This window comes from Bos javanicus, chromosome 11 (assembly GCF_032452875.1).
Source record: "Bos javanicus breed banteng chromosome 11, ARS-OSU_banteng_1.0, whole genome shotgun sequence".
Lineage (NCBI taxonomy): Eukaryota > Metazoa > Chordata > Mammalia > Artiodactyla > Bovidae > Bos > Bos javanicus.
The window spans coordinates 61,000,611-61,027,621 of NC_083878.1; the positions used below are offsets into that span (position 1 = coordinate 61,000,611).

General features: G+C 40.3%; 1 long non-coding RNA gene across 1 annotated transcript; it reads right to left on the bottom strand.

Moving 5' to 3' along the window:
• Positions 1-1,285: 1,285 nt before the first annotated feature.
• On the bottom strand, positions 1,286-26,997 carry LOC133257200 (uncharacterized). The gene is made up of 3 exons (XR_009739445.1): positions 26,829-26,997; positions 17,101-17,244; positions 1,286-1,496 (listed from the first exon to the last, which is right to left on the bottom strand). It is a non-coding gene; the product is annotated as an uncharacterized LOC133257200 (long non-coding RNA).
• Between the last annotated feature and the right edge of the window lie 14 nt (positions 26,998-27,011).

Sequence of the window (27,011 nt, forward strand, 5' to 3'; positions counted from 1 at the left end):
GCCTTTTACACCATGTCTTGTATTCACATGCTCTGTCTTATCTAAATGTTCTTTCCTGTCTTCTCTGTATTCAGGCTGCCAGCACAAATCCCCTACTGCTGAGAACTGCATTCTCAGGCACAAGTTGCACTGTGAGGCTCCCAGTTTCTGGTTGTCTTAGTGTGTGTTTGCAATATCACTGCCTGGAGTGGCAATAAAGCCCTATTCACAGAAGATGCTATGTCAGACTCCTACACTGACTTCTATTATTCCAAGCCTTTGGGCTATTCTAAAGAGCTTTATCTGTTCCTCCCACTTTCCCTAGCATTAGCAGGTACCCATTTCTCCTGGCTATTTGTTTAAGTAGAGTGTACCTGTTTGGTCTGCTTGAACAGGAATTAGGAGGTCCTGTTGATGGTAGCTTACAGGGTTACTCAGGGTCTGTACAGACTTGTTATTTCTCAGATTATTTATGCAATTTATTTGTCTGCATTCTCTTACCTCTGTATCTCTAAAATCCATCTTAATGCAATACAGCCCTTAGTGCCAAGCCAATTTTTTCTAATACATGTTTTCCCTAAAGCCCCAATACCTTCATTTTTTGTTCTGATTTATTGCTGCTGCCTAACCACAGCTACGAGGCAGAAAAAAAATAATAATAAAAAAAATTTAAATCCTAGTAACAAGCACATCAGGATTAACATACGAGGTCCATGTTAAACCACCCAACAATGAACTAACTCATCTTTAATTTATTAGCTTGATTCTGATATAAATTCTGAATAAAAAGTAAAATGTTGTATAGATTAATAATATTAAAGTTGCAAAACAAACCCCCTGAAAAAATAGGAAACGTTAAGCAAATGGAGCTGTGCCATCTTTAATTCAATGCTAAGTTCCCAGGCAATTCCACACATGTAGGATGCAGGCTCACATTCTTAAAGTCTTTCTTAAAAAGACTCTGCCATACCAGAACAATCAATATAAGGTATAGACAGCACAGCACAATACTCTAAACTTTAGGGCCTCACTCCCATGTATTCTGTGTGATATTGGCATGAAAAATATTTCCTTATGACCTTTCATTAAGTATCACTTGCTTCTGTAAATTCTATCAGATAGATCTATCATTCAAGAGGCAAAAATTGCAGGCCAAGTACTAGATAAATCCCTAAGTGGCCTAAGGAAGGTATTACCCAGCATTTGTAGTTTGTAACCTGCAGCCAGGGATTAAGCACTGTGGAGCTGAGGGATCTAAATCAACAATCTTGGAATGAAAAGAGCATCAGTGTCAAGTGACTTGAACTTTCTCAAAACTTTCAGTACTCAGTAAAATATTGTTTATTTGACCAGATTAGGAAGGTCAGCCTGCATTTGTGAGGGGGACACAAGACAAACAACTTCTAGATAATGAAGTGAGCAAACCTTGCTCACTTGGCTTGGTTTCCCATATATATAGTTACTTCAGTCCAGGCTCTCAGTACTACTGAATCATGGTTCTGTTCTTCCTCTTACAACTGAAAAGAAAGAGTAAAGTTGGCATGTTAATACTACAAACACTAGACAAGTTTTCTAAACAACTTAATGAAATATTCTCCCTTAAATATTTAAATCAACAGGTCTCAACAGGACACTGTGTTATGTCAGAAGCAACCTAATACCAATAATAGTAAAAATATGAAAGTTTGCAAATGACTGACTTTTAAAAATAAACCAAGGAACTCCGGGAGTTGGTGATGGACAGGGAGGCCTGGCAGGCTGCAGTCCATGGGGTCGCAAAGACTCGAACATGACTGAGCGACTGAACTGAACTGAATTGGAGGAAGACTTAAGGTTATCACAATAATATCATGGTCACACATTTATATTTCAATATGTTTTCTTGAGAGAAAAGGCAGGAGTGGGATTTCAGAGGTGAAGCCAGGCATTGCACATGGGCGGTGTTGCTCATGCAAACACCATTCTTATATTTCACAGAAAAAAAACAAAGAAACTATTGGTTTCCATGGTCAGTTTTCTCAACAAACCCTTTTATTATACAGAGATAGAACCAAACCTTGCTCACTTGGCTTTTTTTTTTAATTGAAGTATAGTTGATTTGCAATGTTGTGTTAGTTTCTGGTGTACAGCAAAATGATTCACACATATATATGTGTGTGTTTATGAAACTCCAATACTTTGGCCACCTCATGCAAAGAGTTGACTCATTGGAAAAGACCCTGATGCTCAGAGGGATTGGGGGCAAGAGGAGAAGGGGACGACAGAGGGTGAGATGGCTGGATGGCATCACCGACTCGATGGACATGAGTTTGAGTGAACTCTGGGAGTTGGTGATGGACAGGGAGGCCTCGCAGACCTCCCTGGCATGCTGCAATTCATGGGGTCACAAAGAGTTGGACACGACTGAGAGACTGAACTGAACTGAACTGAACTTTTTCCTATTCTTTGCATTATGGTTTATTATAGGATGTTGAATATGGTTCCCAATGCTACACAGTAGGACCTTGTTGTTTATCTATTTTCTATATAGGAGCTTGTATCTGTTAATCCCAAAGTCCTAATTTATCACTCCTCTACCCCCTTTCCTCTTTGATAACCATAAATTTGCTTTCTATGTCTGAGAGTCTGTTTCTGTTTCATGAATAAGTTCATTTGTGTCATACTTTAGATTCCACAAATAAGTGATATCAAATGGTATTTGTCTTTCTCTTTATGACTTCACTGAGTACAAAAATCTCTAGGTTCATCCATGTTGTTGCAAATGGCACGATTTCATTTTTTGTGGCTGAGTAGTAATCTATTAGGAGAAAGCAATGGCACCCCACTCCAGGACTCTTGCTTGGAAAATCCTAGTAGGCTGCGGGCCATGGGGTCACTAGGAGTCAGACACGACTAAGCGACTTCACTTTGACTTTTCACTTTCATGCATTGGAGAAGGAAACGGCAAGCCACTCCAATGTTCTTGCCTGGAGAATCCCAGGGACGGGGGAGCCTGGTGGGCTGCTGTCTCTGGGGTCGCACAGAGTCGGACACGACTGAAGTGACTTAGCAGCAGCAGCAGCAGTAATCTATTGTGTATATATACATCTTTATCCATTCAAATATTGATGCACTTGCCTTTCTAATTATAGCTGATGGTTAGAATCAATTAATTAGATTGAAAAGAATGTGGGCCTCAGAGATTTACCCACCACTAATGTATTATTGAAAATTGTAGTGAAATAAGAAAAAGTGGTAGGAAAGAGGAATATAATCTGGAGAAACAGTGGAGCCTCAGAGGGTGACACTACCTTGGTGAGGCCACCTCAGGCCAGTCTTAGTCTTACAGGTTGAGAAACAACTTTGCTAGGACTCTGATGTTTGTCAGACTCATTGAGACTGTCCAAACTGTGAAGGGACTGCTGTACAACGTAATTCACTTACAGATGTTATGAACATGTTTACAGTGGGGATATTCTTTTCCAATGACTAATGTTACTTCCTTCCTGATCTCATAATACCCTGGGAATTGAATTTGTGATTATAAGGTTAGCTGATAGTGTGGAATCAGAGAAAAAAAGTAGCAGAAAGTCTAGGAATATCCTCCCGGCCGTGAAGAGGTTTGTAGAATTGTCCTCCACCCACAGTAGAGAACACCTTTCTAGTCACCAGACTGAGTGAGTTCTCATAGAGGGCACACCCTCCGCTGAAGAACACTGGACAGACCCTGCCAACGTCTGATTTTTTGGATTTCTTTTCTCTGTGCTCTAAGATTCTTGAGACCTTTCTATTCAGACAGTTGGTTCGGTTTCAGTATATTTCTGTAACCATTAGTGTTCTGTAGTTATACAAAATAGAAATTGACTTCCACTAACTTGAACATGAGTGGAATTTATTGGAAGGAGTTGAGAAATTTTACCCAGTTAATTGAAAAGCTGAAGTCCTAGGTCTCTGAAAGAATACATGCAGCTGCCCTCTGGAGGCTTACTTCTTGGTGGGAGGAAAGGAAATAGACATTTAATTAAAAAGAGGCAATAAGTTACGTAACTTTACTATAGAAATACATTCAGATTTATACAGATTACCAAGGAGGGAATGGTCAATTGTCCCTGGCAAGGATTAGGAATAAGTTTCAAGGTGAGGAAAGGCTGAACAGGGGAGGTGATATTTGAACTGACTCTTAAAAGATGAGTAGATATTTGCCTGGTGGTCAAAGCAAGGAAGGGCACTTAAGACACAGAGACATGGAACTGGGACAGAGTGTGACATATTTGAATATCATTCAATGTGATATCATTCCATTTACCTTTAACATGGAGTAGGGATTGGTAAGGTGGAATTTAGTGAGAGGAAAAAAAAAAAACAACTGGACAGGAGGCAGAAGACTGGCCATGAAGAGTCATGTTGCAATAAACTGAACATAGAAAACTACTATCATATTCCAAAGTAAGTTTTATGCGTAAAACTCCTATATACCAGAAATTCAAAAAAATGCAAAAGTACTCATAGGATTATTTTTCAAAGCTCAACAGTTTTCTTCTGTCTTCTCTTAGAAATCACTGATTCTCTCCTCACCAATTCCTCACTACCAACCATAACCTGCACACACACACACACAAGTCTGCATGATATGTCATGCCCACTGGAATTGTTTTTGAACACTTAGGATATAGGCAACCTTACAATGTAATCTCATGAAAACTGACTAGACTTCATCTTTTTGAGAACCATTCTCTGAAGATCCTTCTCTGGTAATAGCAGATTTTGCCAATAATAAATTGAGCAGTTTCTAGGAGATCTTATTGGTAGGTAATAAAGTATATTAAACCTGTCTTTCTGATCATACTTGGCCTTCAGATATGCTCAAACTAGTTATTCCAGTTGGGTAGAGAGGACAATTCATAGAGCCCAAACTGACTATCAGACCATGCTGGACTCTTTCTCCATTATCCTCATGGATATGTTAATTAAACCATGTGGTGGATCCAGATACAGATCAATCTTGGAAGGAAGAGTTGTGAAGGATTTTATCCATTCTGGACACAAGAATTTTGACCATAATACTCAGTTAGTATGCCTTCAATGGAGGTTATGAATAACTTGAACTGTAAGGGCTCTTTAATTTTGGAATTTATAAAGGCAACCAGTGGATTTGCTGAGAAAACTAAATCTTTATTCTGAAATGAGAATTTTAACTTTTAAATATGCTATCATATGTAACTGAATTTGGCTCAGATGGGAAAGAATCTGCCTGCAGTGTGGGAGACCTGGATTTGATCCTTGGGTTGGGAAGATCCCCTGGAGAAGAGAATGGCAAACCACTCCAATATTCTTGCCTGGAGAATCCCGTGAACAGAGGAGCCTGGCAGGCTACAGTCCACGGGGTCGCAATGCGTCAAACGCAACTGGGCGATTAACACACATACACAGTAAAGGGTATTTTGTATTTAATGTATCTTTTATTGTGGATTCTGCTGTCTGTTGGCCTTTTTCACTAAGAAAGTGAGGAAATCCCTAATTAGTGTGGCCAAAGGACTATTCTGATTCTTCTAGGTTTTAGAAATCCTTTTGCCTCAGCTTCCTAGGTTGGGATTTTTCTCTTTCAGGACTCTTATTTCTACTGGCAGGCTTAGAGGCTTTGTGTATGCATTCCTCAAAGGGCAGTTTTTACCAGTAGTTTTCTATAGAAGACTTGCTTTCAAAATGCTCTGCAAAATGCTGGTTGACCACTTTACTAGTTAGCAGAAATGGCTGTTATTGCAGTTTCTGTCTGTCTGTCTCTCTCTAACTTGAGTCTTCTAGGGCCACATTATATCTGTCCTATTCACTTTCTGTGGTGGAAAAGAGGGAAGGGGAGAGTTGGTAATGTTTTGATGCTGTTCATATCCTTACCTTCTCTTTTCCACATCCTTCCCCCAAGTAGCGACTCATAATACTTTCCAGTAGAGTGTAACATTAATAAGCCCACCAGTAAAGAAGATCCAGAAATAAAACCAAACTTACTAGTTTCAATTTTTGTACAAGATCACAATGAAAATCTCTAAGAAGCAGGGATTTTTAAGAATACCTAAGACTATTTTAAAATTTTGATTCTCCATACAATCTCAGATTATTACCAGAGTGCATTGCAACTATGGCAGATGGCATATTCCAAAGACGACTGCAACAGTATCTCCCAAACCATGTGCTCTTCTACCATGTGGCATTGCTACTTTCCCATGGAGAGGTCGCTATTCCTCTACCCTCCTGAATCTGGAGAGTCCCTTGGATTGCTTTGGCAGTAGAATACAGAATACAGAATCGCTTTGGATGTGATGATGTGCCAGTTCTGGGCTTAGCCACTAACTGGCCTGGCAGTTTAATTCCTGCTTCTCAGAAACTAGCTGCTATGTAAGAAGTATGATTACCTAGAAACCACCCAATGAGAATTTTCCAGTTTATTGTGATCCACACAGCCAGAGGCTTTGGCATAGTCAATAAAGCAGAAATAGATGTTTTTATGGAACTCTCTTGCTTTTTTGATGATCCAGCAGATGTTGGCAATTTGATCTCTGGTTCCTCTGCCTTTTCTAAAACCAGCTTGAACATCAGGAAGTTCACAGTTCACGTATTGCTGAAGCCTGGCTTGGAGAATTTTGAGCATTACTTTACTGGTGTGTGAGATGAGTGCAATTGTGTGGTAGTTTGAGCATTTTTTGGCATTGCCTTTCTTTGGGATTGGAATGAAAACTGACCTTTTGGTGGCCACTACTGAGTCTTCCAAATATGCTGGCAGTTCTCCAAATTTGCTTCCAAAATTGAGTGCAGAACTTTCACAGCATCATCTTTTATGATTTGAAATAGCTCAACTGGAATTCCATCACCTCCACTAGCTTTGTTTGTAGTGATGCTTCCTAAGACCCACTTGACTTCACATTCCAGGATGTCTGGCTCTAGGTGAGTGATCACACCATCATGATTATCTGGGTCATGAAGATCTTTTTGTACAGTTCTTCTGTGTATTCTACGCCAAAGCCTTTGACTGTGTGGATCACAATAAACTGTGGAAAATTCTGAAAGAGATGGGAATACCAGACCACCTGAGCTACCTCTTTAGAAACCTGTATACAGGTCAGGAAGCAACAGTTAGAACTGGATAGGGAACAACAGACTGGTTCCAAATAGGGAGAGGAGTACATCAAGGCTGTATATTGTCACCCTGCTTATTTAACTTATATGCAGAGTACTTATATCATTTTAAATGCCTGACTGGATGAAGCACAAGCTGGAATCAAGATTGCTGGGAGAAATATCAATAACCTCAGATATGCAGATGACACCACCCTTATGGCAGAAAGTGAAGAAGAACTAAAGATCCTCTTGATGAAAGTGAAAGTGGAGAGTGAAAAAGTTGGCTTAAATCTCAACATTCAGAAAACTAAGATCATGGCATCCTGTCTCATCACTTCATGGCAAATAGATGGGGAAACAGTGGCTGACTTTATTCTGGGGGGCTCCCAATCACTGCAGATGGTGACTGTAGCCATGAAATTAAAAGATGCTTACTCCTTGGAAAGAAAGTTATGACCAACCTAGATAGCATATTAAAAGCAGAGACATTACTTTGCCAACAAAGGTAGGCTATTATTTTTCCAGTGGTCATGTATGGATGTGACAGTTGGAGTATAAAGAAAGCTGAGCACCAAAGAATTGATGCCTTTGAACTGTAGTGTTGGAGAAGACTCTTGAGAGTCCCTTGGACTGCAAGGAGATCCAACCAGTCCATTCTAAAGGAGATCAGTCCTGGGTATTCATTGCAAGGACTGATGTTGAAGCTGAAACTTCAATACTTTGGCCACCTGATGCCAAGAGCTGACTCATTTGAAAGGACCCCGATGCTGGGAAAGATCGAGGGCAGGAGGAGAAGGGGATGACAGAGGATGAGATGGTTGGGTGGCATCACTGACTCAATGGACATGAGTTTGAGCAAGTCCAGGAGTTGGTTATGGACAGGGAGGCTTGGCGTGCTGTGGTTCATGGGGTCTCAAAGAGTCGGACATGACTCAGCAACTGAACTGAACTGAACTAAACCCAATGAGAATTCCAAGCTACCACTGAAAGGCCCTGGAGGATGGGATGCTATGTGGAGACAGAGAAAATCAAGGGACACTGTAACTCTATATGTGGAAGTAAAGGTGTTCTCTTGGGCATCCAGTGCAGCAGAGCCTTCAGAAGACTGTGTGACTATAACTGCATGACAGTCCCCAGGAAAGAACTTCCTGGACGATGTTGTCAACCCACAGAATGATGAGAGAAAATGATATTTGAACCACTAAGTTCTGGAATGGTTTGTTAAGCAGTGATAGATAGCTAGAACCTAAGCTGTGGTGGCTATTGCAGAGTCTGAGGGTAACCCTTCTTCCCAAACTTTAAATGGAGTAGCTCTGGGTTTATCTATTTCACATTTGGGGATTCTTCGTGAGAAATCATTTAGAAAAGAGTGGCTCTACCTCTTTAAAAAGCTTGACTATCACTGCCATGGGTAATTGAGAGTTGGCTAAAGAAATATAGGCCACACTTGAGGACCATAAAAAACACCATGACATCAAATCTCCCCTGATCAGATTCCTTTAGACCCAAATATACTTAGGCCCCTCCAGACGGATGTGTATTTATGTCTGATTTCTAAAACCTTTGATATAAAGGACTCCAAATCTGGCTTCTAATGGTCCTCACCATTGGGAGATTCTTTTTTGCTCAGAGATGCAAAGACTGCAGAGTGTGTTCTGTTCCTACAGCTACCCTTATTTGAATTCAGGAAAAAGAGCTCATGGCATCTTACTTGGTGATGTAGACTGTAGCTCTTGGAAGAGAGCAAAAACCAATTTCCTTGGTGCCACCGTCCTGTCTTAGGCACAAGATGAGGAGAAAATCATCTTAATAAGGGCATTTGTTTTAATTAGAAATGGCCTCTTCATAAAACTTGCACATTCTCTGGCCCCAAGCTTTGCCTAAAACATTTGAAGTGCCCTTGCCAATCAAAATCATTTGTCCTTTGACACTTAGCAAAGCAATATGTAGAAAGATTTCCTTAAAGGCTTTCAGCATCTCAGCTAAGAGCAGTGTTTTTAGTCTTCTACACTAGTGTTCTGTTTCCTTTTATCATTCATACCATCTGTGATGAAGTCTATTTTGTTAACTCAGAAAACCTCAATTTCTGTAAGACTTTAAGATGAAGCATTAACATATTTTTATGGATTGTGCTACCATTATGGTTTTGGAGACTTCTCATTTCTGTTATTAAAAAGAAAAACCCTGCCATCTAAGCTTCTCATAAGAAACTATTTTTACATTTATAATCTTTAAAGATGCTTATGGAAAGAAGTGCTTTGAACTCTTTCAGTAAGATTTAGCTTAGCCTAAAGCTTAACAATAATGTAATTTGAGTGAGTCTGATCCTACCTGTCAGAGATGCTGCAGAAAGATACATAAATCACAGCCAGAATCTCATCTGAAACCAGTTTAAAAATTCATGTGGCTAAGAATCATTCCTGTGTGATCTGGTTTCTTAATACTGTAGTACACAGTGAATACTGGGATTCCAGAGCTGGAATGCACCTTGAAACTCATTTTATCAAACCCATTAGTGCTACAGATGAGTAAACTAAGGCCATGCATTCAGACTGGAAAGTATACTTTCTCTCCACTGTCTGTTTGCACGTAAGTCAAAGTGTGTGTCTTAGAATCAGCAGCATCACCTGGGAGGGAGTTAGAAAATGCAGGATCTCAGACATCACAGCAGGCTGATTGCATTGGAATCTCTATTTTTACACCATCTCCAAATGGTTCATAAGCACATTGAAGTTTGAGAAGCTCTGCTCCATACCATATTTTCCCCCAGAGAAGGGCAAGCCTTTGGAATACGCTCCTTGCAGATTCAAAATCCAGATTTTTTCACTAATTAACAAAGTGACTTTAACCAAATCTCTTAACCTCTCTGGTCCTCAGTTTCCTTATTAATTAATGGGGGTAATGATACCTATAGTGGAAGCTCACCATGGAGTTTAAATGGAAAGAATGTTTGTATGGTTTCTAGCCAAGTACATGATGGTAGACCCTCAATAAATAGAAACTGTTACTATTGCTGCTATTGCTACTGCTGCTGCTACTTGCTACTATTGCTACTGCTGTTGCAGCCTCTGCTGCTGCTATGCTACTACTATTACTGCTACTGCTGCTACTACCGCTGTGGCCACTACTGTTACTACTGCTACTGTTACTGCTACTGCTTCTTCTGTTGTGCTGCTACTACTGCTATTGTTACTGCTAATATTACTACTACTGCTGCTGCTACTGATTCTACTACTACCACCATCACCATGGTTATTAATAACTCAGAGAGGGAGAGTAACCTGCCATACATTGACAAGTGACCAAAGTGAAACTAGAGCCCTTGTCTCCTAACAGTTATTCCAGGGCAGCTTTCCCTGGACCTCATAGCTTCCCTTCTCTTTTAAGTACAGCTAAATGCTAGTGTCAACATTCTTATATAAGACCACTTCAATTCTTGGAGTAGAATATAGAAAAAGGAGACCACTTTTTTTCAAGTTTCCATTTGAACCTCTTGAAATGAAGTCAATTTGCTCAATTCTGTATCTTTTCAGGCTGTCAGAGCTTCAGCTCAGTCTGAGTTTCTTCTAGGTGACATCTTCTGTTTCCTTTAACTATAGAAATACTGCCTTTCTCTAATTTTGCTTCTGGCCTCTTAAAAATTTTCCGAAGAGAGTTTTACTGGATCTGGTAGTACATTTGTTTTCTTAGAAAACAGGATATGTGTTACAGGGAGACCTTGATTTTTTAAATGAGTTTTTTCTTTGTATATTTCAATCTTAGTCCTTTCAGCATTCAGTCCTGCTCTAAAGCATACCTACCTCCCCAGATACATAACCCCACTTTGAATAGTTGTAAAGAAAGGGGAAAAACCCCTTTGTTGTATGAAAATAGGATTTCCATTTGACAAACTAAAATAGATGTTGATTTCTTTCTTTGAGGTCCCAGGGTGACTTTTGATCCCTGTTCTTAGAACTGAAGACATGTGACTTAATTTGAGAACACTGGCTAAACTGTTAACCTTTTAGCCTCAGATACACTAGATTCCAAAAAGTTATAAATCCTTTGAATGGTGGAATAGCATAGTTTTGTGGAGAAGCATTCAAATATTCCAGCAATATTTATAAAAGTACTTTGCATATTCCTCTTTCACTTAAAAGAAAGTGAAGGAAGTATTGGTAAAAACAAAAGAACAGAATCATACAATAAGACCAGTCTTAGGCTGTATCCATTGTGGAAGATAATGCAGTTTCACAGTTAATAAGAAATCATATATGCATGCACCTTAAATATATGCAATTTTTATTTGTCAAAAATAAATAATGTGAAAGATGAAATGATGCATCTCACTCTGTTAGGTAGGTGAAAAGGCACTGGGTTTTCCATCTCCAAGAGGCTGAGACTCCTTGGCTGCTGCTAGAGTGAATGGGTACTGGGATAGATTTTTCACTGATGGCTGCATCTGACACTTGCTCAGTTTAGCAAAAGCTGTGCCTTGTGCTTTTAACAAACATTTAAGCACTTGAAGGGGTCCAAATGAATAAGAAGCTCCAGTACGTATTTTTTCAAAACACTTCCCCCAACACACACAAATTGACCAAGTTCACAGAGGAGCTGCTTTGTTAGGGTCAAGGAGCCTTAAACATGGCTCTTAATTATAAGCCATAGACACTAAATAAGAAGTCTAATATTTCCTGAGAGGAAACATAGGTACACAAATATACTATGTTGTCTTAAATTTCAAAGGCAATGTTCCCAGAGTCTTAAAAAAAGAGGTCCTTTAAAATTCTTATCTATCCATGTATCTATCTTCTAAGGACTTCTACATTAACCAAACACAGTTTCTAAGCACTTTACAAATGTTAACTCACTTAATACCTTTAAGAATCTTTACCAGATAGGTTGCTCTTATCCTCATTTACAGATGAGGAAATAGAGTCATGAAGAATTTAGATAACTTGTCCAAGACCACCTAGCAAATAAGTGACAAGATTGGAACTCAGATAGTTCGACTCTAATGTCTATGCTGTTACTGTGCTACATTATGAGGTTATTGTGTTGCAATTTTCTTTACACTTAGCTGGTAGATAAATTTGTTAGTTGTGGTACCAATGAAACTAGGATGGTGAGTTCAGTACTTACTGTGCCAATAATGTGCCAATTACTGAGGCTCTGCATATGTGATATATAATCTATGGGCTGTATCTTTAATTTCAATGCCTTCAATTAATTATTAGCTAGCTTTTTCAATTCATAAGACTATGACAATTTTTCCTTTTAGGACCATGTGTTGTTATTAACTACAAATACAAAAAGCAATCTGAAGCATTATTTCAAAAACATCCTGAAGTTACAATACAAGGGACAAGGTACAAATGCCCAGGGCTTACTAGAGACTTGAAAAAGAGAATTTTAAATGAGACTGGAAAAGAGTTATTTGCCTGTTGAACACCTTGATGCTTTCCTTCCATGCTACTATGTGCATGAAAATCTGCCCTTTAAATCAGATTATAGGTAGGAAAAGTTTTCAATATCCAACCACAACCCCCTCAAATCAAAATTGCCCAATGTATATAAAAAACAAAGAAACCTCCATATCAAAAAGGAGGGGATATATATATACCTATGGCTTACTCATGTTGAGGTTTGATGAAAAACAACAAAATTCTGTAAAGCAATTATTCTTCGATTTAAAAATCAATAAATTAAAAGAAAAGAACCTCCCTAAACAGTAACCAGAATGTTTCTGGAACCACCCCATTGTGCCTCAGCCAGTCCAGCACAGACACAGGAGTGTTGCCATGGCGGCAGGGACCCAACCATGTGGGCTGGTTTCAATAACCAGCAGCTGCTCACTTCAGAAAAAGCAGGATGATAGCCCAGATCTGAATGAGCATTTTTCTCTAGGCTCCGACCTGACCTGAATATTGTTTTCTCACCGAATTTCCTTTTATTTATTTTTAAATATCAACTTTCCTTGAACTTTCCCTCATTTGTGTCATAGCTGGCAGGACTATAGAACTTTTCTTTCCTTCTGTACAAAATGTTTTTTTCTTTAACAGTTCCTGAAGTTTTCCCTGTGTCTTCCTTATCTTCCCACCACAGCATTTACGTATACACACACACACACACACACACCCCTTTGCCTCATTATATAAAGATCCCAAACAAATCCCCTGAGTTTATTTACTCCAAGAAGTATTAACACCGAGGTAGCCCAAAAAACCCTCCATGATTCACCCAACACCAAGTACATTTCATCTGCCTTATGAAAATATGGATCTGGAATAGGAAAATGACCGAAGGCTCACATTATTCTGGCCATGTTTAGATAATCTATGTTTTAATCCTAAACATATTCTTAATTCACAGTTGGTTCAAAACCTGTTTTTTCCCCTTTGTTTACACATTGGCAAAATGGGAAGAATATAAAAATGTAAAAACTACTAATGTGGTTTCTGACCCCCTCTCACAGGGATTGCAGAGAAAACTGTTCATGATGCAAGACAAGAGCTGTACTATATTTGACATGAACTTTGCCCTCTCTAGCTCTTAAGGAGTTTGAAATAATTTTGAAATGAGTCTTCTGCTCTTGTTGAATTTTTTTTTTATAAATTTGAAATGATTTGTTTACAGGTTTTTACTAAAGACTGTCAGAGAAAAATGTTTGCGGTCATGGTATCCAACAGGCTGACAGAACCCAGAACTTGCTTGGTATTCAAAGGAGAGCCCATCCACTATTATCCTGCACAGTGTATAATTACTTGCATGTTGGGAGCCAAAAAAGGGAATGCAATCCTGTGAGTGTGTGTTTATACTGAAGAGTTTGAGAAGCAAAACAATTCAGCAAGCATTCTTCATCCCCAGCATCTGGGAATAATTAATTTGCTTGCTATGGTTTATAGCAAAGTTGATAAAGTTGTCTAAAGCACAGAGGTCATCTGCCTTAGTTAAATCTTTCTACTTTGGGGTTTTACATTGTGGCTAATTTTAGTAAATCTTTGTATTTTTAATCCTAAAATGCTGTGACAGGAACCTTCTGCTTATGATTTCTTGATCATTTTCTTTTCAGTCTTATTCCCACTTTGTTTAGGAAGCTGACACTCACACGCCTCTCCCCTCATCCTTGCAATGTGATGCTGCAGGGGCAAAGAGCTCTCAAGAGAGAGGCCCTGGAAGATGCAGTGTTGTTTTCAGTAAAACACTTATTTGAACTCTGAAGAGTTCCTCTGGAATATAGAATGCATCTTTGTTCAATTCTATCTCTTTTAGGCCAGGACATTAGAGATTATCATATGAGACTCTTGATCTATTGTATTGTAACAAGTTAATAGTTTATGTTAGGTGCTACATTTCCTTAATTGTGACTTTTAGGAAGATACTATATTATATAGATTATATTATATAGATATACTATATATATATATAGTATAGTGTTGTTGTTGTTCAGTTGCACAGACATGCCCGACTCTTTGAGACCCCATGGACTGCAGCACACCAGGCTTCCCTGTCCTTCACCATCTCTTGAAGCTTGCTCAAGCTCATGTCCATTGAGTCAGTGATGTCATCCAACCATCTCATCCTCTGTCAACCCCTTCTCCTCTGCCTTCAATCTTTCCCAGCATCAGGGTCTTTTCTAATGAGTCAGCTTTTCGCATCAGGTGACCAAAGTATTGGAGCTTCATTCAGCTTCAGCATCAGTCCTTCTAATGAATATTCAGGTTTGATTTCCTTTATGATTGACTAGTTCGATTGTATAGTGCATATACATATAAATGTGAGTGTATATGTGTGTGCGTGTGTATATATATATATACACACATGTATATGTATGTGTGTGTGTGTATATATATCCAATCTAACAATTCAACATGTTACAGAGGACTTATCGGTCCCTGGGGATTTTCCTCAATTTCTCACTAAGGCATGCTAAAAATGAAACACAACTGTTACTCTGACCTGAGTTTAGTTTGGGATTTCAGAATAAGAGCAAATGTTTTATTTTTGTTGGCTGAGTGCTCCAAGTGTTTAACAGTGCTAAAAGTTTTCTATAGCACTTTTGAAAGCTCCTATTTCACAACACTCAGCTCTTTTCTTTTGAATCTTGGTGAGAAACAGAGCAACTCCCCAAGTGTAGCCAGGTTTTCACCCCCCTCTCTTTCCTCAAGGTTTATCTCCACACTTAGACAACTGCTTCAAATCACTTGTGCCCTGTATTTCAGGTCTCTTGGGGCTAAATATCATTGATCTTCATTGTCAAAAATGATGACCTCTAGAAGGATTTTTTATGAAAGGCTTATACTCACTAAGAATAACCAGCCTGGGATCCAGTTCTCAAACTGGCTCACTCACTGCCCTATAGCCAGAAGGTGCTTGCTCAGGGGAACTATTTCTGTTCTTCTGCTTCTATATTCCCAACCTCTGTAAAATGTGACACCCTTCTATTTCTTCCTTCAGAGTTTACAAGCACAGATTAGACCTTACACCAGTGACTAAATATTCATGTGCCATAGCTCTTAAAAGCTAACCTATGGTACAGTGACTGGATTGGTACTGGTTGGTCATGAGTTTTCCCAGATCTGTTTTCTGATTAAAAAAAAAAAAAACAAAAAAAACACAGAAACACAATGAGCTGTCTGAATACAGAAAACTTCCATGTCATGTTTACCACAGAAGCCCACCATGTAGAAAAAGTCATAGCTTTTCTTCCAAGGAGCAAGCATCTTTTAATTTCATGGCTACAGTCACCATCTGCAGTGATTTTGGAGCCCAAGAAAATAAAGTCTGTCACTATTTCCATTGTTTCCCCATCTATTTGCCATGAAGTGATGGGACCAGATGCTATGATCTTTGTTTTTTGAATGTTGAGTTTTAAGTCAGATTTTTCACTCTCTGTTTTCACTTTCATTAAGAGGCTCTTTAGTTCCTCTTTGCTTTCTGCCATAAGAATGGTGTCATCTGGATATCTAAGGTTATTGATACTTCTCCTGACAATCTTGATTCCAGCTTGAGCGTCATCCAGCCTGGCATTTCAAATGATGTACTCTGCATATAAGTTAAATAAGCAAGGTGACAATATACAACCTTGACATACTCCTTCCCAATTTGGAACCAGTCCATTGTTCCATGTCTGGTTCTAATTGTTTCTTCTTGACCTTCATATAGGTTTCTCAGAAGAAAGGTAAGATGGTCTGGTATTCCCACCTCTTGAAGAATTTTCCACAGTTTGTTGTGATCAACACAGTCAAAGACTTTAGTGTAGTCCATGAGGCAGAAGTAGATGTGTTTCTGGAATTCTCTTGCTTTTTCTGTGATCCAATGGATGTTGGCATTTTGAGCTCTGGTTCCTCTGCCCTTTCTAATTCCAGTTTGAACATCTGAAAGTTCTCAGTTCACATACTGTTGAAGCCTAGCTTGGAGAATTTTGAGCATTAATTTGCTAGCTTGTGAGATGAGTACATTTGTGTGGAGTTTGAACATTCTTTGGCATTGCCCTTCTTTGGGATTGGAATGAAAATGGACCTTTTCCAGTCCTGTGGCCACTGCTGAGTTTTGCGAATTTGCACTGGTCCATAAAATTCAATATTTGGAAATCCATCCCCTCGCATGTACTTTCTTGTTGTTGCCTTTTCTCTTGTGATGTTATCCTTTTCTTCATAAAATCTGCCTCAGAAGGGATAATAAAAGTGAATTCATATGAACCAAAGTGAAAAACATTCAGATTCAGAAACACTAAAGTTGTAGAGCATTTCCCTTGTGCCAGGTCTATGCTACGCACATTCACATTCTATCCGGCTAAGTCCTAACCAGTGTCCATTATTATTTCACTTTTACAGTTGAGGTGAAAAGTGAGCTAGATTTTGGGTGATCCATATCCTTCCAAGGCAAAAAAAGGCCCAGAGGGCTGAGGAGATCCAAGAGAGGTTAGTGGCAGACATGTTGAGACTTGCCAGTCAAGGTTAATTTGCTTGGGAAGAGAATGACATAGTGATAAGAGTAAAGATGAAGAGGCATAATGAGCACCATGCAGTTAGAAACAGAGTCCAGACTGACCTGAATGGAAGGCAAGCAGCAGATGGGAAGACTATGAATGCACAGATGAGTGGACAGCATTATCACTTCACAAGTCATGATGTTTCAGATGGTACATTCTAAAGCTTGCTAACTTCTTGGATCCCCACTGAGTCCGTCAATGCCCTGAAAGACATATTTTTTTTCTTTGAATGTGTTTACTTGACCATTTTTGGCTTCTCATCATACTGCTTGGAAAGATCATTGTACTCTTAACTGCGGGGCATGTTCCCTATAAGAAAGCTTCTCTGTAGCCTTGTTGCTGAGTGTGCAATACATTCTTAGTTTTCTATAAGAGCCCAGACTATTGAGTCAGAGGTTTCCAACAGGAGCAGAAGCCCAACCCCATAAGTTTCCAGCCCAATACATGCATGCTTAGGCTTGGTGTGAAAATTGTATGGTATTAGTCTCTTAATAAAGTCCTACTTTTTCTAGTGGTGATAGTCTTTGGATCTAAGGATATATCCACCAGTGTTAACTCTGAGCCATCTCATTTGAATAGTGAAGAATTGATAAACTTGACGATATGTGTATCTATGAAGCTCCTAGTTCAAAGCTATGTGGTAGGTGTTCAGTAAATTGTAGCTGTAGTGGATTCTCATTATTTGTAGAGTCAATATTTGCAAATTTGCCTACTTGCTGAAATTTACTTGTAACTCCAAAACCAATACTCACAGCACTTTCATCATCATTGTGGATATGGGCAGAGCAGTGAAAAATTTGAGTCCTCTGACATATGCATTCCTACTTGAGGACAAACAAGGGAAAATGCTGCCTTATTTTGTCAGCTCTCACACTGTAAGCAAATTTTTTTGGTCCTTTTGGTGGTCTTCTTAGTGCCCTTTTATCAAATTTTTGTGCTTTTTTAGGTGATTTCATTGTGTAAAATAATTCCCTAGTGTAGTGCTGAAGTGTTTTCTAGTCTTCCTAAGCACAGGAAGCACCTTATAGACAAAATATGTGTGTTAGGTAAGCTTTGTTCAGGTTTAAGTTATAGTGTTGCTGGTCAAGAGTTCAATGTTAATGAATCCATAATATTTATTAAATAAGTAAATAAGGTGTCTTTAAACAGAAACAGGTAAAACAAGGTTATGTATTGATCGCTAACATGTTTCCTGCAACTTAGTAGAATACAGCTATCACAACTAGCAAGAGTTAGTGCATTTATGATTGTAGTCATTCAAAAACGTCAAACCGTGTGCTTGCTCCCTAAGCCCAATATACTGAGAATGGTAATGATTTTACAAGATTATGTCAGATGCCATCTTCTTTCCTCTCCTCCCCCTTACCAAGATTCTCAAAGTTGTGTCTCTTCATGGTGCCCATTCAATGCAATGTCCCTCTGGTTCTTGAGCCAATCTCATCTAGGGCAGAAAGTCAGTAATCCCTGGCACAGGCCAAAAATTGGTTAATTCTGCCATGAAGTCAGACCTCCGCCCCCTACTCCTGCCAGACCTGGATATCCACTAGAGTGATTGATCTCTGAGACTGAACACTCATGTCGAATTCACAGCCCATCATTCTGGAATCCTGTATCCAAGAATGAGAACTGAGCGTTTACATCACCACTTAATCTTCTTACCTCAATATTTCCTTATAACTGAGCATTTACTGATAGGCATCCATCCAGTCAAACTTTTACTCTCGAGGGAAGAGAGATCCATCAAGGGTCACAATATAATGTAATTGGTGGTTTGTAGATGTGGATGATGCTGAAAGGAGTACAGAGGAGGGGTGTTAAATCCAACAGGAAGTCTTCCCAGAAAAGGTAGTGAGAAGCTAGTCTTCAGATCAGATCAGATCAGTCGCTCAGTCGTGTCCGACTCTTTGTGACCCCATGAATCGCAGCACACCAGGCCTCCCTGTCCATCACCAACTCCTGGAGTTCACTCAGACTCACGTCCATTGAGTCAGTGATGCCATCCAGCCATCTCATCCTCTGTCATCCCCTTCTCCTCCTGCCCCCAATCCCTCCCAGCATCAGAGTCTTTTCCAATGAGTCAACTCTTCGCAGGAGGTGGTCAAAGTACTGGAGTTTCAGCTTTAGCATCATTCCTTCCAAAGAAATCCCAGGGCTGATCTCCTTCAGAATGGACTGTTTGGATCTCCTTGCAGTCCAAGGGACTCTCAAGAGTCTTCGCCAACACCACAGTTCAAAAGCATCAATTCTTCGGCGCTCAGCCTTCTTCACAGTCCAACTCTCACATCCATACATGACTACAGGAAAAATCTTAGCCTTGACTAGACGGTCCTTTGTTGGCAAAGCAGTGTCTCTGCTTTTGAATATGCTATCTAAGTTGGTCATAACTTTCCTTCCAAGGAGTAAGCGTCTTTTAATTTCATGGCTGCAGTCACCATCTGTAGTGACTTTGGAACCCAGAAAAATAAAGTCTGACACTGTTTCCACTGTTTCCCCATCTATTTCCCATGAAGTGGTGGGACCAGATGCCATGATCTTCGTTTTCTGAATGTTGAGCTTTAAGCCAACTTTTTCACTCTCCACTTGCACTTTCATCAAGAGGCTTTTTAGGTCCTCTTCATTTTCTGCCATAAGGGTGGTGTCATCTGCATATCTGAGGTTATTGATATTTCTCTTGGCAATCTTGATTCCAGCTTGTGTTTCTTCCAGTCCAGTGTTTCTCATGATGTACTCTGCATAGAAGTTAAATAAACAGGGTGACAATATACAGCCTTGACGAACTCCTTTTCCTATTTGGAACCAGTCTGTTGTTCCATGTCCAGTTCTAACTGTTGCTTCCTGACCTGCATACAAATTTCTCAAGAGGAAGATCAGGTGTTCTGGTATTCCCATCTGTTTCAGAATTTTCCAGTTTATTGTGATCCACACAGTCAAAGGCTTTGGCATAGTCAATAAAGCAGAAATAGATGTTTTTCTGGAACTCTCTTGCTTTTTCCATGATCCAGCAGATGTTGGCAATTTGGTCTCTGGTTCCTCTGCCTTTTCTAAAACATCTAAAACAGCTTGAACATCAGGAAGTTCACAGTTCACATATTGCTGAAGCTAGTCTTAAGAATAAGCAATTAGCCAGGCAAAGAAGTGGGTGAACGGTGTATAAAGATGCCTCTGATAAATGAAATGGCATAAGCAAGGGCATGGAAGCATGAAAAAGCATGGATTATTTTGGAAATCACAAATGTTTAAGTACTGCTGGTTATAAAATGTAAGGATGAAGGAAACTATAAGCAAGGTGAAAAGACAGCCTTCAGAATGGGAGAAAATAGCAAATGAAGCAACTGACAAAGAATTAATCTCAAAAATATACAAGCAACTCCTGCAGCTCAACTCCAGAAAAATACACAACCCAATCAAAAAATGGGCCAAAGAACTAAACAGACATTTCTCCAAGGAAGACATACAGATGGCTAACAAACACATGAAAAGATGCTCAACATCACTCATTATCAGAGAAATGCAAATCAAAACCATAATGAGGTACCAGCTCATGCAGGTCAGAATGGCTGCTATCCAAAAATCTACAAATAATAAATGCTGGAGAGGGTGTGGATAAAAAGGAACCCTCTTACACTGTTGGTGGGAATGCAAACTAGTACAGCCACTATGGAGAACAGTATGGAGATCCTTAAAAAACTGGAAATAGAACTGCCATATGACCCAGCAATCCCACTGCTGGGCATACGCACCGAGGAAACCAGAATTGAAAGAGACACATGTATCCCAATGTTCATTGTAGCACTGTTTATAATAGCTAGGACATGGAAGCAGCAGACGAATGGTTAAGAAAGCTGTGGTACATATACACAATGGAATATTACTCAGCCATTAAAAGGAATACATTTGAATCAGTTCTAATGAGGTGGATGAAACTGGAGCCTATTATACAGAGTGAAGTAAGCCAGAAAGAAAAACACCAATACAGTATACTAATGCATATATATGGAATTTAGAAAGATGGTAACGATAACCCTATATGTAGGTCAGCAAAAGAGACACAGATGTATAGAACAGTCTATTGGACTCTGTGGGAGAGGGCAAGGATGGAATGATCTGAGAGAATAGCAATGAAACATGTATATTATCATATGTGAAACAGATTGCCAGTCCAGGTTTGATGCATAAGTCAAGGTGCTCAGGGCTGGTGCACTGGGATGACCCAGAGGGATGAGATGGGGAGGAAGGTGGGTGAGGGGTTCAGGATGGGGGAAACATGTATACCCATGGCTGATTCATGTGAATGTATGGCAAAAACCACTACAATACTGTAAAGTAATTAGCCTCGAATTATAATAAATAAATTTAAAAAAGAATTAAAAAAAAAAAAAGACTAGAGCTTTTAGCAGGGCAAAATAAAATAAAATGTAAGGAAAAAGGAGTAGGAAACGAGGCTGGGTAGGGAGCAGACCAGGGTTTCCCAGGTGGCGCAAGTGGTAAAGAACCTGCCTGCCAATGCAGAAGACATAAGGAATGTGTATTCAGTCCCTGGATTGCAAAGATCCTCTGGAGGAGGACATGGCAACCCTCTCCAGTATTCTTGCCTGGAGAATCCCATGGACAGAGGAGCCTGGTGGGCTACAGTCCATAGGGTACAAAGAATCAGACATGACTGAGGTAACTTATCATGCCTGCACATAGGGAGCAGGCCATGTTATAACATGACATACCTGTTATATCAGTGATGGGAAGCCAATAAAATAGAGTAACCCAAAATACATGGTGGGATTTGAGTTACATAAAGATCACTGGTGTCTGTTTGGAGGATGAGTCTGAGAGTTGCCAAACTAGAGGCACAGAGAATATTTTAAAGCTGTTCCAATAGTCCTGGTGGGCAATGTTGAGGTCCTGAGCTAGAGCAACAGAGGGACTGGAGGGGAGAGGAACACTAGGTGGTAAAATCAGTGGACCTTAGCAATTGTAGCTAGGATGATTCCGCAGTTAGATGATTTAAGACAGAATTCCATGTCTGTCCATCTGTCCTAAGCCACTTCAGTCATGTCCAACTCTTTGTGATCCTATGGATCATAGCTCACCAGCCTTTGAGCTAGATGATTCCGCAGTTAACAAATGACCCTAGATGAGCTATATGATTCTGACCCCCACATCTCAGTGGCTTACTGCAAAAGTTTGTTTCTCAATCATGCAGCATCTACTGTGGGTTCAAGCTTCTCTCCAAGGCAGCCGCCTTCCCAAAATGCCTCTGGCACACAGGTTTCTTTGATTTGGTGACTCTACCACCTCAACACAAGACCTCTCCATTCAACACATCAGAACAAGAGCTATTTCAGGCAATGAGAATTGAGAAAGACTTTTTCGCCCGCTTTAGCCCAGAAATAATATGTGAACTTTCATTCACATTTCACTGGACCAAACTGGTTTCATGGCTAAACTTAACTAGAATTGGGATGGAAATGTAGTCTCTCTTATGCCCAGAAAAGAAGAATTTGATATTGGTAAGCATGTGGTGTTACCACTGCCCAAAGTCCATTCAAAGGTGGAACAAAGATGGGATGGCCACTGTGTGACATATGCATATATTAGGTGGAGAAGTGAAGGGAGCTTATGATTTCCTTTAGGTTTCTGACTTGAGAAAACCAGTTGCTTGTGCCAGTATGTGAGATGGGGAAGACTGGAAGATCAGCACATTTGAGGGAAAAACAATATAATAGTTTGGGGACACATAAAACATTCCTGGTAAACATTATATCTCGAGATAAGAAGTGAAAGATAAGAGTGGAGTGGAAGGTAGTACTGGACAAAATTGAAGGCAGTTAGAGTGTTTGAATAGTCTAGAAGAAGCAGTGAATGAATATGGTCATGAGTGAAAGGCAAGGTAGACAAATTACTAGAAGGTGTTTGGGGAAGAAATATAGGCTGGTATTTAAGGCTGCTTGCAGCATCAGGCACACATTTGCCTGATGCTGTAAGATATTTTAAAGAGGTCGTTGAATACCTGACATGGCTCCAAACCATATCTAGAGCCTGGGGCCCTGGTTTTCCATCTCTCCCTGGGCCTGGATCCCGCTCCCATAAATGAGTCTTCTGGAGCCTGGTCACACGTAGGCAGCCCTGTGTTCTCTTACCACCTATCTAATCATTCTTTGGCATATCTCCTATCTAGCACCAACAAAGGCCATAACCATGAGAGAGCTGGCTACATCCTTCAGAATCTGCCTTTGAACCTCGCCCTAAGTCCAAACTCTCATGCTGGGCAGTTTCTCCAAACCCCATCCTGTGTCCCTTTCACAGGCCATTGCCTAGTCCTTGCTCACTAGTCTGCTTGCCAGTTCAGAAAAGTGTGGTCTCGGGTTGCCTTAGGCCATGCCCTTAAAAATTCAAGAGGGTCAATAAAAGCAATAGTCTTGTGTTTTTCCAGAAAATATTTACTGCCAATAAAGACTGAAATTTCTCTGAGATTCATGGAGTGAGAGGTGGATGACTTTTGCGGGAACCAGCCTGGGAGCATTAAGGCAAGTAGTGGAGAGTTACATTTGCTCTCCTCTGGACATGAGATTCTATGTCCAGAGTACATGACTGATGGAGAGGGAAATGGCAACTGCTCCAGTATTGCCTGGAGAATCCCATGAGCAGGGGAGGCTGGTGAGCTATGATCCATAGGATCACAAAGAGTTGGACATGACTGAAGTGGCTTAGGACAGATGGACAGACATGGAATTCTGTGTCCAGAGTACATGGCTGATATTAAAGCGAACCAAGCCTGGGGAAGAAAGGACTGTAAAGAAGCTCATGGAGGCTTTAGGAGATAGGTCAGAGCTGTCATCCTCACCCCCACTGTGCCAGGTGGGGACTGAAAACCCGAGATCAAGTCTATGGGAGGACATAACAGATCCAATGTAAATGTAGGTATCAGATTAGGGATCTGGGAAAGTGCAGCAGAGACATGGTTCCAGGAACACCAAGGTGGCCAGGGTCAGTTTGCATAACCATGCTGTTACAGGAGTTCTATCTGAACAAGTCAAGGGCTAAGATGGCTGGAGTCCTGCCTTCTTGACACAGCTGCCAGAAAGGCTGGCAGAAGCAAAGCAAAAGGCAAAGAGAAGTCTGCTGGGGGTGTAGGGCAGGGCAGATCTTATCCAATACAGGTTAAACTTTGAGACCCAGGTATATGGGGATCAAGTACGCAGTATGGCTGCCCCAGGGGCAGCTCTACCTGATAGAATCCTTGAAGGTTTTGAGCTTCTCTTTGACCTCTAACAATAGCTTCTTCTAGGCTCCCATTGGAAATTGGATGAGAGCAGCAGCTACTCTGGTCCAATAGATCAGTGTGTTCTGGAGTTAGGGGGAGGGGGAGAGGGAGGGCAGGGGCAGCCTTCTCCTGACTGGAAGCTCACTGGAATAACTGGGATATGGGTATGCTGTGGACAAAGCTAAGACCAGGCCTGTGATAAATACCAAAGATGACATTCTGTTACTTGCTTTAAAAGATGTATGTATCTACCAGTCATCCCAAGAGTACTCAAGTTCATACTATTCAGTTCAGTTTAGTTCAGTCGCTCAGTCATGTCCAACTCTTTGCCACCCCATGGACTGCAGCAAGCCAGGCTTCCCTGTCCTTCACCAACTCCTGGAGTTTGCTCACACTCACGTCCATAGAGTCAGTGATGCCATCCAACCACCTCATCCTCTGTCGTCCCCTTCTCCTCCCGCCTTCAATCTTTCCCAGCATCAGGGTCTTTTCAAATGAGTCAGTTCTTTGCATCAGGTGGTCAAAGTATTGGAATTTCCACTTCAGCATCAGTCCTTCTAATAAATATTCAGGACTGATTTCCTTGAGGATGGACTGGTTGGATCTCCTTACAGTCCAAGGGACGCTCAAGAGACTTCTTCAACACCACAGTTCAAAAGCATCAGTTCTTTGGCGCTCAGCTTTCTTTATAGTTCAACTCTCTCACACCCATACATGGCTACCGGAAAAACCATAGCTTTGACTAGACGGACCTTTGTTGGCAAAGTAATGTCTCTGCTTTTTAATATGCTGTCTAGGTTTGTCATAGTCTTTTAACTTCATGGCTGCAGTCACCATCTGCAGTGATTTTGGTGCCCCCCAAAATAAAGTTCATACTATGGCTTAATGCAATTCAAAGAGGTAACAAATATGAAACGCACTGTACATTGTAACAGTGAATAAATGCAGGGTACTGACACTGTTTAAAAGCTAGTCATCTAAAAATAGGCTTTATAGTGTCAAGTTGAAGAATAGTCACAACCTTAATGTTGAGAGTTACGTTTTATTCGTTGGGAATTTTTAGGACTTCAGCCCAAGAGGCAGCATCTCAAGTAACCCTGAGAGAACTGCTCCAAGTAACTGCTCAAGTAACTGCTCCAAGGAGGCGAGGGGAGGAACCAGGTTAAAGATAAGTTTTGCAACAAAGGGCAAGTAGTCTGAACACCAAAAGATTATTGATTAAATTATTTAATTATTTAAATAAATTATTTATTAAATAAAATATTTAAATAAATTATTAAATAATTAAATTATTGATTAAAGGAAGCCAGACATTCCAAGTTAAGGAATTTAGTTCTTTTCTACAAATGGGAAGACTAAGAGTCTGGGCTCATTGAAACCATTCCTTTCATAAGCATCTTCTCAGCTATCCAGGGGCAGTATCCTGTGGTTTTTTTTTTTTTTTTTTTTTTTAACATCCTGAGCTCCCTTGGGGCTCCCAGTAGGAAGTGGCTGCAGTCCTAATGCTGCTAGATAGCAGATGTTCTTTTCCTTCCTGAGTGTCCTTAGGGCTCACCAGCTCACATTGGAAGGCTGCAGTCACTGATGACTGTGACATCCTTATTTATTGATATGGCAAGAAATATTTTATTTCTCAATAGCCCAAATTCATTGCTATGCTAAGTATTTAATATACATTATTTTATTCAATCCTCACAACTGTAAGATGTAGGTAGTAGTATTCTTTGCATTTTATAAATGGGGAATGTCAAGCTCACAGAGTACCTAACCCAGGTCATGCAGCTAACTGGTAAGTCTGCAGTCAAGCCCATGTCTGTGTAGATCACAAAGTGCTTCCTCCAAAGACAGAAAACACTGCTATGTCTTTGTTTTGAACATCTGGCTAAGCTGCTTCTTCACTCATTGTCTGCAGAGGTTAGTCCTGCAACATCAGCTCTGGTCTCTGCTGTCACCCAGAGAGCAGTCTCCATGGGTTCTTGAAGAAGGCCTGGTGTTGCAGGAGAACTCCCTCCCTTCCAACAACCCCACAACCACCAACTCTGGATCTTATCTGGCAGCCCTCACATTCCTGCTAAGCGCCTCAAGCAGGACACATTCCTAACTGGGCGGAGGAAGAATTCCTGGCATTCTTCAGCCTGCTGTCCTCCCAGGGACTGGTATAGAGGGAAAAAAACCTTCATTTCTAGTGTTTGGAATTACTCTGAATTAAGTCCTGCTCTCCAAGCCTTGAGAAGGGGGAAATAAAGGGAGGAGGAAGGAGAGATTAAGACCCATTGAGATAAATACTTCTCATAACCTGTTTCAGAATTGTGGAATCAGGAATTCGTACTCCTCAGTAGTCTCTTCCATCTGGGAGGCCCTTGCCTTTGACAGGCTATGTTGTTTGTCTAATACATCATGGCACCCTAACGTCAGTTATAGTTTATGAATAGAATAGTCTAGATGTTTTCATGCATATTACCTCTCTGCAACAATAACAGGTATTACTTTTATAAACACATTCATACTTTATTGTGCTTTATCACTTACATCATTCCATTAGATCTTCACAAGAAATCTATGAGGTTGATATTATTATTTCCATTTTGTAGGGGAGAAATCTAAGCTGAGAAGTGAGGTAACTCACATGCTGTTAAATAACTGCGAAGAAAGAGGTGGCCTGTGCCCAGAACTTCTGACTCCCCTTCACCATTTTTCATGTTCAAAGCCCCC